Source organism: Typopeltis vanoorti, chromosome 5 (genome assembly GCF_054136105.1).
Source record: "Typopeltis vanoorti isolate ZY-2024b chromosome 5, IOZ_Tvanoo_1.0, whole genome shotgun sequence".
Classification (NCBI taxonomy): domain Eukaryota; kingdom Metazoa; phylum Arthropoda; class Arachnida; order Uropygi; family Thelyphonidae; genus Typopeltis; species Typopeltis vanoorti.
Window position 1 is genome coordinate 47,922,170 of NC_143553.1, and position 14,392 is coordinate 47,936,561.

The following is a 14,392-nucleotide window of genomic DNA, read 5'->3' on the forward strand; positions in this document are numbered from 1 at the left end:
TAATTTTATAAAAACGACATTATTTTCCTTTTCACGAATATCTGTTACGTCATATTATCAAATCTGAAGGCATTGTTGAAACTTGATGCCGTTAACTTTGGCAAAAGATTAATAATTACCGAAAGCATTTATTACGGCAACAGTCAAAGCATGTATGTTGATTGTGTGATAAATAATGAAGAAAGATATGAATTATTTGTTGGTACAGAGACGATTCATAACGGATTTTCAAGCTTTTTTGTTTATATTACAGCTTGCAGGAAAATCCATTGTCGGCTTTGAACATCTTTGTAACGAAATTAATCAGACTGAAAAAATAACTCAAAATCAATCATATGAATAGCAAAGAAATAAATACATCGCTGAATAAACAGTCAACTTCGACACTATTTTGGATTTTTACACACTGTGGAATTCGTTGCAGGACCGTCCTACTAGGAACAGAACTCAGGTACTGATCCTGAAGCGCTGTTCCATGTGCTGCTACTTTATTAATCCAGCGTTAGTTAGTTCAGAAATACTGTAAAACGTGGGGTAGAAATTGTATAAGGATCAACGAGTGAAAGACTGCAAGATATTATTTAAAAGTAGACCTTCCGTGGTCTACTGCCCAATGTCGTAAAGAATAAAGGTGACAGACCTTGGGAAAAAAAACAAACATTGTCTGTGTTCTTGATGACGCAATATGAATAAGACAAGATGAAGGTGACTTAGAATGTCAAAGCACGAAATGGACCAACTTTCTATGGGCAGAGGTGAAAGGCATGCATGGACAGGCTACATACTCAGCTGAGAATTTGTTGCATGGAAACATGAGATTATGACGTCACTCCTTCCTTGGTCATTGAACAAATAACACATACTGAGATAAAGACTTGAAATTAGAGGTGGTTAGGATGAAGCCTTCACATTATATTCATTGATTATGGAAATTGAATATTCAATTAAATATAATTTTCCGTTCATATAAGGAGGACGCAAGGTCAAAGTTCAAGAATTCCCCCACCATACAATTTTTAAATGGTCACTGCTCAACACCTTTCTTGGTTTTATACTTCTAATATCAATTTCTGATTTTTTTTTTCTTTTATGGTAATCCCATACCTCATTGGTTGAATTTACGACTGAGGATACGAGGCCGAATGTATTCTTCTGGCTCGTTTATCTAATTTACAGAACGAAAACCTTCCACGCCTACGTATAATTTGTAAGCTGTCACGAGTTTCGTAAATACATCATCTTCGCAGTTTGAAGATGGCTTCTATCTGCTGCTGCTTCCAGAGGTTTCCTCGGAAATTTCAACAGCTCTCCATTTATTCCATTTCATTGACAATTCTGAAAAATACTCCCAGAATTGTTGAATCTGAATTCAATTCGCATTTCTTATGCGTCTTAGACAACATTCGAACCCAAGTCTTTTCAGCCCACGTTTTTCTATATGAGAACGTCGAAACCGACTGAGGTACGGAGTGAAAGGTGTTCGAAACCTACAATATAAATTGGCTGGATGGACAGAAAAACAGGAAAAAGATGAAACTTGTTAACGTTGAAATTGAGTAAAAGGAAATCTCATTCCAGGAGAAGGAATGAATAGATGAAGAGAAATTAGTCTGAGCGGTTGGAGTTGAATTGTGAAGGAATGGCGAATAGACTCCTTAGGTTGAGGTGTTTCGTTTCACTGATTTTCCTTCGGTCTTTTTCAAACTAAGCTAGAAATTATAATTTCCTAAAGTACTTAAAATAAAGCACTACTATAGATTCTGTAACTCAAATGAGATTTTTTCTCGTCTGGCTTGAGTTCATGGCTTATTGGAAGCCTGAACTGGCTTCGGAGAAAAAACGTTTTTTCTCCGAAGCCTTTCGTGGGTGGAATTAACAAAAAAAAATAAATAACCGCTCTGATGAGAGATGACCGAATGCGTGTTCTTAAACGTATTTCTTGTGTCGCTTTAGTTTAAAGAATAAATACTGAAATGAGCAGAGTAGATCGGCAATAGGAAATCGTACACGTAAAATGGGTGCTTAAATATAATCTCATGGAACAAGCAAAAAATTATCGCTAAAAATCAATCGCGATAAAATTAAATATTTCGTTCCCACTTTCCTTAAAGGAGAGATTCAAAATTCAGTTTTATTTGATCGTGTTTACGATTCCGTCCAACTTGAATGCTTTCTCGTCACATTGCTTTAGCAAGCCAGTGAAAAATGAGCTCACGCCTTTCTCATTTCTTCCATCCCCCCACCCTTCCCCCCCCCCGTTGTAGTGCGCGAGTTATGCAGCTATATTTTTTGAGAGGGCGTTGCAACGCTTCGGAGATTACTTTTGTGTTTTCAGAGCGGAAATTAAGGCGCATTTTAAGGACATCCCGAGGGTAATACGCAGTGAACAAGACACGATTTTGTATGTAGCAGCGAAGCGAATAATCGCTATTAATTTGTAATCTGTCACGAGCCTCGTATGTACATATTCCTCGCAGTTTGACGATGGCTTCTCTATCTGCTGCTGCTTCCAGAGGTTCGCTCGAAAATTTCAACAGCTCACCATTTATTCCATTTCATTGGCAATACAAGACTGAAAATTTCTCTCAGAATTGTTGAGTCCGCATTGAATCCAATTCACATTTCTTACCAGCTTCAAATGCAACAACTGTCCTTCAGAAGCGATTAATGTAATGTGTAAAGTTGATCTAAATGGATTTTTTTTGGCGAAGTGTGTTGACTGGAATAAAGGCGCCAAAGCACTTTGGTCTATGAGGTTAGAATAATCACGTGTGTGTGCTTTGTCAGGTTTGGCTCTCTTGTGGAAGGGAGAACTCCGCCATCTCCATATTAGACTGGCGAACTCATTTTCGACTGAATAGTGAGTGAAGTTTCTTTACAAGGTCTTTACAATACATAAAAGAAATTTAAAATAGGAAAAAATAAAAACACGGATAGCACGGCAAACCTCTGCGGTCCAAGTACAATACTTATGCTAATATTGCCAGATGCATGTTAATTATCAAACTAACTTCTTACGGAAAAAAAAAAAAAGACAAAGCTGTTAAGTTCATTGACATTTTACTGCATTTGCCAATTAGCTATAGTGACGCCATCTAGCGGCCATTTCAGATAATCGCGATCATCATTGACGACGGAGAAAATCAAACGCACGCGCTCCACCAGTTTGTAAACTGGGTTAGGGTCATTTTCATTCCCGTTTGTTCGCCTTTCCCAAACAAATGTGACCCAGAGAAGTTAAAATTGCTACCTTGACCATACCAACTACCATTTCAAATACCCATAAATTAGCAGCAGGTAAACAAAGTGCGTGTAACGGCTACACATATCCATAAAAATTGAGGCCAGCTTACGATAATTAGTACAATAAAAGGTTCATTGAGCTCGTTCGGAGGTTAAATGGCAAGGCTTCACCACGTTTCACAATCTAAATGGCGAGCAATTATGTCTTCGGTGGAAAATTCCCCAAGAAATTAAAGTGTCTGTTCAATGTTTTATTTAAAAAGTATCTGAATCAGTAATGAATTTATAGCAGATCTGTCAGGCTGGATTGCTTGGTAGTAGTCTTCATTGCTTTCCATTGCCTTTTCTTTTTTGGTCGACAATGCTAGATCGTGGTTTCTATGGTCTTTATTTGCGTAATCTGCAAATAGCGTGCTTATTTAATTGATCCTAAAGAAATTGGGTACGAATGAATGGCTAATCTCGCAATATGAAATTAAAAGATACGGAACTACTACACTCACGATACTGGGCATCAACGAACATTCAGAAATTTAAATTACAGTTAAAATTGCCTGGTATCCTGCTGAGTCTTCTAACAGAGAATTGCTTGATCAGCGAAGCTTATCATTGTTAAAATTACCATTGTATATTTTAATAATGTCCTTGGCATTATTGTTGCAACTGTTAATGGCTATTGAGTTTTACGTATATTTATTTCTGTTTAGTTAAAGCTAAGATTAGAATTTATGACAAAGTTCTGTCATCTTGGTCGTCCAATATAAATATTGGATAGTTTAATTCTTTCACTAGCAAAATATTGTGCGCTCAAGTATAACCGAGTATCTATTACTAATCTAGAAATCGAATTAGTTTTTTTTTATATAAGAATTCTTGAACTTTCGATCTTTCTGATCGTCAGTTCGCTCATGTACCTCCATTTCCTCTTAAATCAGCATTCTTTGTGATAGATAAATTAATGTAGATGGAATGCTAGGTTTCCATGGTTACAATTGGTTAGTAATGTATATACACAATGGAAAAAAATATCTTATGAATAACAATATATTAGGCTTATTATGGCGCCAGAAATCAATATCCCCACATATACACTGTTGTTTATACCTAAGTAATTGTTTACTTTTTTTATTGTTCCAATTTGTTTCTTTATTACAGTGCAATTCCATTGTGTGCTCGATATTTTTGCGATTATCAGCTCATAATGTAATAAAAAAATTCTTTTACTGTTTTTTTAATATATTTACCTACATTTAAAATTACTGACATTTCTTTCATTGTTGCTTTCTTCAACATCGTCAAAGAAATATTACAAAACGGGTGATATATCAGTGCGCATGATCCACAGCTAGTATTTTAATATTTTTTTGAAAAAATTGTAAATTCTTTATTAAGGTTTCCACCGAAAAGTGAATTGACCTTTATAACAGTCGTAATTTATGGATGATACATAGAAGTCAATAATCCGTGTTACCTGTTCTAGCACACTGCACTCTTACCTGTCAAGAAAGAACAAATTAGTTATTTGATTTATGCCTGACACAACACGGTCTCCATCTAAATTGAAGTTTTTCTCTGCTGAAATATGCATCGAATATAAAGTACGTTGATCTGTTGGAAACGTGCGTAAAATGCTATACCAAAGCGCTCTTCGCTCAAATGTTGGTATATTAAAGTTCACGTGCTGGGAACGAATCCATGTTTATTTGTACACAACGGACGCTTTATCACGAGCAATTAGTTGCGCCATCTCCCATACTCAGTGGAAAAGCCAATGAATCAACTCCTTCGGTTGCCATAACAACCAAATCACTTGCTTCTCACCTTTATATATTTATCGACAGAAACACGGAAATTAGCAGGAGAGGTGAGTAAATGACACCAGCGAAGCGTTCCAAATGCCTGACGAAAAGTTAAATGAGAAAAAAGCACATTAAAAGAAAGAAAGATGGCAGAAAAAACCAAAAAAAAATGAAAAACTCACTTTTTTAAACTAAAACGTTAAAACTATTTGAGGCGTTTTAAATCTTGATAGGCCTCCCTTCTGCTAAACTGGGGAACATGTTTTAAATTATATCCTATGATACAGTACACCGTATCTGAAAATTTAATGTAGTCATTAATGTTATGCTGTGCTTCCTTCTCTGAATCGAGCTATATTTAAGGGAGAAAAAAAAAAAAAAACTACAACCACGCAAAGCTTTCGATTTAGAAGGAAGCGAAAAATGTGGTGACAGCAAAAGAGCTTCATTAAAAACTTTATATTTGTCTGGAATATTTGTCTTAATTACAAGATTTAATTGCATTGAAATTGTCTTGCAATTAACCTTGTAATTATGACATTAAAAGGTTAAGTAACGGAGCAAAAAATGTAATTTACTAAAGAAAACCAACTTGTCATTTAAAACAGAATTTGGTTTGTATGATAACTTCAGTGGGATGACTGAAATAGCAACAATTATCGACCGCATGTTCTATAATGGAAATTGCAATAATTTGTGTATCATGGACATCGTTCATTTCCTTTGTATGTACTAAAATCAGTCGAACTCGGCAATTAACTGATCAGATCAGACGTTTGAGTAAAACTCAAATGAATTGAAGAAGCAGCAACTGAATTCAATAATTAACTTATCAGGCTTCTCCGTAAAATCAAACAAATGAATTCAACTATTACAAAAGCAGCAACTGAACTCATAACTAACTGAGTAGGCTTCTTAGTAACAACAAACAGCTCAACAATTAACTGATGAGATTCCGGCAGCTAAATCAAACTGAACCGAACAATCAACTGAAAAGACTTTTGAGTAAAATAAAACAACTGAACTCAAATTAAGTGATAGGACTTAGGCAGTTAAATCAAACAACTGAATTCAACAATTGGATGGGGATCCTCCGGAAGTTAAATTAAAATTCAGTGATCAGGTTTCTCAGAGTAAAATTGAACAAATGAACTCGGCAATTAAATCAGATAATCACACACTTAAACAATTCAATTCAATTAACTGAGGAGATCCTGCAGCTAAACAAACAAGCTGAAATCAACAATTACCTGATGAGGCGATTAACAAGTCTCAACAATTAACTGATGAGACGCTGGCAGTTAAATCAAACTGAAATCAAAAATTAACTGATGGGAATACTGAAGTTAAATCAAAGAAATAAACTAACAATTAACTGATGAGAGTCCTGCAGTTAAATTAAGCTGAACTCAGAAATTACCTAAGGCTTTTCAGAAAAATCAAACAATTGAATTAAACAATTAACTGATCAGGAATCTCAGAACAATGAAACCACTGAACTCAACAAATAAATGCTGAGGCTCCTTGCACTTAAATCAAACAACTGAACTCAATCAACTGATGAATCTCCTCAGTTTAATCAATTAAATCAAACTAACTTCAGCAAGTAACTGATCAGGCTTCTCATTAAAATCAAACAATTGAATGCAGCCATTAACTAATAGGATTTTCAGTAAACTGAAATGAAGTGAAGAATTAACTGATGAGGCTTCTGCAGTTAAATGAAACTGAAACAGCAATTAACAGATGAGACTTCTCAGTAAAAACAAACAACTCAATAATTAAACGAAATCTTGAGGCTTTCATTAAAATCAAACTTAAACAATTATCCAATAAGCATTCTCAGTAAAATCTAAGAACTGAACTCAATAATTGACTGTAGTTAAATCAAAGAAATAAACTAACAATTAACTGATGAGAGTTCTGCAGTTATATTAAGCTGAATTCAGAAATTAACTAAAGCTTTTCAGTAAAATCAAACAACTGAAATAAACAATTAACTGATCAGGATTCTCAGAACAATGAAACCACTGAACTCAACAAATAAGCCTACTGCAGTTAAATCAAGGAAACGAACTCAACAATTCTGATGAAGGTATTAAAGTGAAATTAAACTAAAGTCGGTAATTAAGTGAGGCTTCGCAGAAAAAGCAAACTGAATTAAACAATTAATGGTAAAGATTTCAATGAATTCACACAACTGAATTCACACAACAATTAACTGATCTAGCTTCTCAATAAAATGAAACCACTCACCTCAGTAAATAAATGCTGAAGCTCCTGCTGTTAATCAAACTGAACTCAACAATTAACTGATGAGGCTTCTCCAATAAAATCGAACAAATGAATTCATCAATTAGCTGACGAGGCTTCTCAGGAAAATCAAACAACTGACCTCAACAATTAACTGTTGTAGCTCCTGAAATTATATCAATCTATTCAATCGGCAAATAACTAAGGTTCCTTAGTAAACTCAATACCTGACTCCAAGAATTGTCTGATGAAGATTTAAATAAATTCAAACAAACAATTGAACACAATTAAATGGTTAGACTTTCAATACAATCAAACAAATAAACTCAACAAGTAAATGATGAGGCATGCAGTACAATCAAACAGCAGAATTGAGAATTTAACTGATGAGCCTTCTCAAGTAAAATCAAACAGCTGAAATCAACAATTAATAAACTGATGTCAACAATTAACTGTTGTAGCTCCTAAAATTAAACCAAACAATTGAACTCAACAATTAACCGAGATCCTGTAATTAAATCAACTGAAATTAGCAATTAATTGATAAGCTGGCAATTCAAACAACTGAATTCAACAATTAAATGATAAAGCTTTCAGTAAATGCAAACAACTGAACTCAACAATTAACTGATGAGGTTTCTCAGTAAAATCAAATGAACTCAATTAACTGAGCCTTCTCAGTAAAATAAAACAACTGATTTCGACAACTGATAAGGGTTCTCAAGCAAAATTAAACAACTAAACTGCAAATGAAGTGAATGAAATGGAGGTGAATAATATATTACAGAACCTTAAATTAAATACAGTTCTCCTGCAGGTAAATTAATCCTGCAGTTAAATCGAACAACTGAAATCAACAAATAAATGATAAGGCTTCTCATTAAAATCAAAACAAATGACTTCAGCAATTAAATGATGAAGATATTAAGTAAAATGAAACAACTGAACTCAATAATTAACTGTAGAGGCTACTTGCAGTTAAATCAAACTGAACAGCAATTAACTGATCAGGCTTCACAGTAAAATCAAACAACGCAATTAAATGATGACTCAAAATCAAACTGAAATCAACAATTATCTAATGAGAATTTTCAATAAATTTAAGGACTTTATTCATCAATTAACTAATGAGCCATTTCAACATCAAACAACTGAACTCAACAATTAACTGATAAGAGTTAATTCAGAAAACTTAACTCAACAAATAAATGTTGAGGCAACTGCAGTTAAATCAAACAACTGAACTCAAACAGCTGATTAGGGTTCTCAATGAAATCAAATAATCAAACTGATTTCATCAATTAACTGAACAGGCTTCTCATTAAATTCAAAGAATTGAATGGAACAATTAACTAATAGGATTTTCAGTAAACTCAAATAACTGAACAATTAACTGACGGATTCTCTCATTAAAATCAAACAAATCAACTCAGCAAATAACTGATATCCTGCTGTTAAATCAACTGAATTCAACAATTAATTGATGAGACAATGGCAGTTAAGGAGGAGGAGGTTTTCATTAAAAAGGAGGTTTCATTAAACTCAAATAAATGAACTCAATATTTAACTGTCGAAGCTTCACAAGTAAAAGCAAACAACTTAACAATTAACTGATGAGGCTTACCATTAAAATGAAACCACTCAACTCAGTAAATAACTGATGAGGCTTCTCAGTAAAATCAAACTAAATTCAACAATTAACTGAAGAGGCTTTCTGTAAAATCAAACAACTGAACTCAACAATTAAATGGTGAAGCTTGTCACTAAAATCAAACAACAATTAACTGATGAGGCTTTTCACTAAAATCAAACTAAATTCAACAATTAACTAAAGAGGGGGGCTTCTCAGTAAAATCGAACTAAATTCAACAATTAACTGAGGGGATTCTCAGTAAAATCAAAGTGTACTCAGCAATTAACTGTTGCAGCTACAAAAATTAAATCAATCAATTGAAGTCAGCAACTGAGATCCTGCAATTAATCAACTGAATTCAAAAATTAACTGAAGAGGCTTTCTGTAAAATCAAACAATTCAATTGAACAATTGAATGGTGAAGTTTTCGGTAACATCAAACAACTGAATTCAACAATTAAATGGTGAAGCTTCTCAGTGAAATCAAACAACTGAACACAACAATTAAATAATGAGGCTTCTCAGTAAAATCAAACAATTGAATTCAATAATTAACTAATGAAAATTTAAGTAAAATCATAACTGAACTCAACAATTAACTGAGATCCTGCAGTTAAATCAATGACATCAAATAATTAATGAGACTGCCAGTAAAATCAAAATGAATTCAAAAATTAACTGAGAAGGTTTTTCAGTAAAATCAAACTGAACTAAGAAATTATCTAATCGGACCTTCCAGTAAATACTAACAATCGACGTCAAATATTAAGAGATGAGACTTCTACAGTTAAATCAAAACGAGTGCGGTCATGAATTAAATAATCGCGTTTTTGAGTAAAATGAAACCACTGAAACGAATTAACTGACGAGTGTGCTCAGGAAAATCAATTAAATAAAACTAAATGAAAAATTAACAGGAGTTTCAGTAAACTCAAATAACTGAACAAGTAATTGATGAGGCTACTCATTAAAATCAAACAAATGAACTCAGCAATTAACTGATGAGGATATTAAGTAAAATGAAACTGAACTGAATAAATAAATATTGTGTCTCTTGCAGCTAAATCAAACTAGCAATTAATTAATGAGTCTCTAGCAGTTAAATCAAACTGAAACAGCTTTTAACTCACCAGGTCTCTCAGTAAAATCAAACAATTAACTGATGTGGCATTCATTAAAATCAAACTGAAATCAACAGTTATCTAATGAGCATTCTCATTTAAACCTAAGAACTGAACTCAGCAATTAACTGATAAGGCATCGGAGGAAAATCAAACACATGAACTCAAAAATTAACCGATGAGACTTAAGTTAATTCAGACAACTGAGCTCGAAAATTAACTGATAAGACTTAAATAAATTCAGACAACTGAACTCAACAATTAACTTATGAGGCTACTGTAGTAAATCAAAGAAATGAAATAATAATTAACTGATGAGGATTCTCAGAACACTGAAACGACTGAACTCAACAATTAAAGTTGAGGCTCCTGTAACTTAAATCAAACTTAACTCAATCAACTGATGAAGCTCCTCAGTTAAATCAATTAAATCAAACTGATTTCAGCAATTAACTGACCAGGCTTCTCATTAAAATCAAACAGCTGAATACAACTATTAACTAATACGATTTTCATTAAACTCGAATAACTGAACTGAACAATTAACTAATGAGTCTTCTCATTAAACTAAACAAATGAACTCAGCAATTAAGTGAGCATGCTGCTAAGTAAAATTAAACTCTTCAGCTAAATGAAACTGAAACGATAATTAACAGATGAGGCCTCTCAGTAAAGTTAAACAAATCAAGAATTAACTGATGACGCTTTCCATTAAAATCAAATTAAATGAAAAATTATCTAATGAGCATTCTCAGTAAAACTAAACTTGAAAATTAATTGAGGGTATTGCAGTTCATTTCTTTTAATTAAAAGAACATTTCTCATGAGGATCACACAGTTAAATTAAACTGAAGTCAGCAATTAACTGAGGCTTCTCAGTAAAATCAAAAACTGAACTTAACAATTAACTCTATGACCCTTGAAATCAAATCATCAATTGAACTCAGAAATTAACTGAGATCCTCCAGTTAAATCAACAATTAATTGATGACACTGATAGTTAAATCAAACTGAATTCAAAAATTATCTTAGGTTTTAAGTTTTAAAAAAATCAATCAAGATTTTTAAACTGAACTCAAGAATTAACTGAGAAGGCTTCAAGTAAAATCAAACAACCGAACTCAAGAATTATTTGATGATGCTTCTCAAGTAAAATTAAAGAGAATTCAACAATTATCTGATGGGGCTTCAAGTAAAATCAAAGAAATGAATTAAGTAATTAACTGATGAAATTAACAGTTCTTTCATTTTACTCAGAGTAAATATAAAAGAACTGAACTCAACAATTAACTGTTATGGCTCCTAAAATTAAATCAATCAATTGAACTCAGCAATTAATTGAGTTTTCCTAGTAAATTCACACTCATCCCGAATTCAAAAATTCATACCGAATCCAACAATTAACTGTTGAGTATTTAAGTAAAATCAAACAACTGAACTCAACAATTCACTGATCCTGCAGTTTAGTCAACTGAAATCTATAATTAATTGATGAGACACTCAGTTAAATCAAACTGAATTCAAAAATTAACTCAGGAGGTTTTCAGTTAAAGCAAACTGAACTCAGAAATTAACTAAACCGACCTTCGAGTAAATTCAAACAATTAAACTCAAAAATTCAAGGATGAATCTTTGTAAAATCAAAGAAATAAACTCAATTAAATAACCAAGAATCAAAGTAAAATGAAACCACTGAACTCAATAAATAACTGTTGAAACTCCTGCAATTAAATTAAACAACTGAACTCAATTAACTGATGAGGCTCTTTAGGTAAATCAATTAAATCAAACTGAATGCAACAAGTAACAGGATTTTCAGAAACTCAAATAACTTAACTGAACAATTAACTGATGAGGATTCTCATTAAAATCAAACAAATGAATTCCGCAATTAACTGATGAGGCTATTAAGCAAAATTGAAATCAAGAATTATCTGATGAGCATTCCAGTAAAATCTGAGTACTGAACAATTAATTGATGATACTTAAGTAGAATCAGACAATTGAACTTAATTAACTTTAGAGGCTACTTTAGTTAAATCAGAGAAAGGAATTAAATTAACCGATGAGTGTCCTGAAGTTAAATTAAACTGAACTCACCATTTAACTGAGGCTTCTAGGTAAAATCGAACACCTGAATCCAACCATTAATTGATCAGGCTTTTAAGTACAATCAGACGAATGGGCTCATCTATTAACTAATCAGGCTTGTCAGTAAAATTAGTATACTGCATTCGATTAACTGAGGAGCTCCTGTAGTTAAATCAAACAAGCCTCAATTAATTGCAGAGGTCCTTAAGTTAAACAATTAAACTGAGCAATTAACTGATTAGGTATGATGAGGCTTCCCTGTAAAATCAAACAACTGAACCAACAATTAACTGATGAGGTATCAGTAAAATCAAACTTTATTCAAGAACTAACTGATGAGGTTTGAATAAAATCAAACACCTGAATTTAATTGATGAGTCTCCTTCATTTAAATCAAACTGAACTGAGCAATTGAAGAAGCTCCTGGAGTAAAATGAAACAACTCAGCAATAGAGGAAGCTCCTGGAGTAAAATCAACAACTCAGCAATTTAGAAAACATCAACTGAACTCAGAAACTAAATGAAAAAAAAAATAACCGAACTCAACAATTAACTGATAATAGTTCTACAATTAAATATTGAGGAGTTGGACAAAATAATAGAAACGCTGAGATATTTAAGAATAGAATAGAACTTTTTTTTCGTTGGCTACACTGGAAAAGCCTGTTGTAGTTCTCATGCAAGTGCATTCTCGGTTGTGCTAGGTCGTCTTGTTTAAAAAATCGAAAAATGGGAGACTGCTTTGATTTTGATAGAGGACAAATCGTTTGCGCGCGTTTATTTGGAGAATCAATGAGAGAAACTGCCACATGGCAGTTTCTGTCAGAAGTTATGGCATAACATCATCATCGAGGAGAAATAGTAAGCGAAAATCAAATATGAGAGAAAGAGATCGTTGGATATTAAGCATTGTTTGGAGAATCCCAGAACTTGAGCAAACATAAGCAGAACTGAATATTCATAACCTTTTTCCACAAAAATCTCGATGTGAATCCGACATTCACATTATAGCTGCAAGTTGCTAAACCTATGCTTATTGAAAAGAATGCTCGGATGTATAAACGATGATGTCACGACCATCAACCATGGAATTTAGAAAACTAGATACGTGTGATACTGTCAGATGAATCAAACTTTACGCTGTCCTACATCAGGATGACTATACGTTTGGCAAACACACAAGGATGCCTAAATTCCAGAATGCATGTTCCAAAAGTAAAGCACGGGGCGGTTCTGTGATTGTATGGACCTCAATATTGTCATGTTTAGTTGATATTATTACTCTTCATTGCAGAATTACCACAAGTGATTATTTCGACATTTTGGATAATCAAGTGCATCACATGATCCAAGCGTTGTTTTTAAACAAAGTAATCCAAGACGATAATGCATCCATTCACACAGCTTGGACTGTACAGTGATTTGAAGAGAATGACGGTGAACTTCAACGCGTGGATAGGCTTATGTGTTCGTTAGACATATAGTAGATTTAATCGGTATTATTGATATGAACACAGATCGATAAGAAAATAATATTAACTTAAGAGCTAATATTTCGCTGGTATTATATCCAGCATTTTCAGAGAACACAACACAAAGTTTGTTACAATTGCAAGACAACCACATAATATAAACAGTCCTACATATAAACTGGCTGAACATTTAGCCAAATTACTAGCCACTTACACAAACAATTCTCCGTCTTTTGTTAAAACTTCTACCCACCTAAAAACTATTTTAGAAAACCACACCTTAAATAGTTCAGACCTAATGGCGAGTTTTGATATCACCTCATTATTCACTAATGTACCACTCATTGAAACACTTAACTTACTACATTCACAATTTTCCCCAGATATATTTCAGCTATTTAAATTCACAGTACAGGCAGGTTATTTTACATGGAAAGGGAAAATATGCAAACAATTAGATGGGACAGCTATGGGTTCGCCCCTTTCTCCCCCCTTAGCCAACTTCTATATAGAACATCTGGAAAAACTATCAACACAGCCATTCTAAAACCTAGTTTCTGGCTACGCTATGTTGATAATGTGTTTGCTATTTGGCCACATGGCCCAGACGCATTGAATACATTTTTAGTGCATCTAAATAGCCAGCACCCTAAAATCCACTTTACTATGGAACTAGAAGCAATGACTGCCTGCCCTTCCTGGACACACTGATCACACGTCTTCCAGAAGGTTCCTTATCATTTTCGATTTATAGAAAACCCACACATACAGGGAGATACT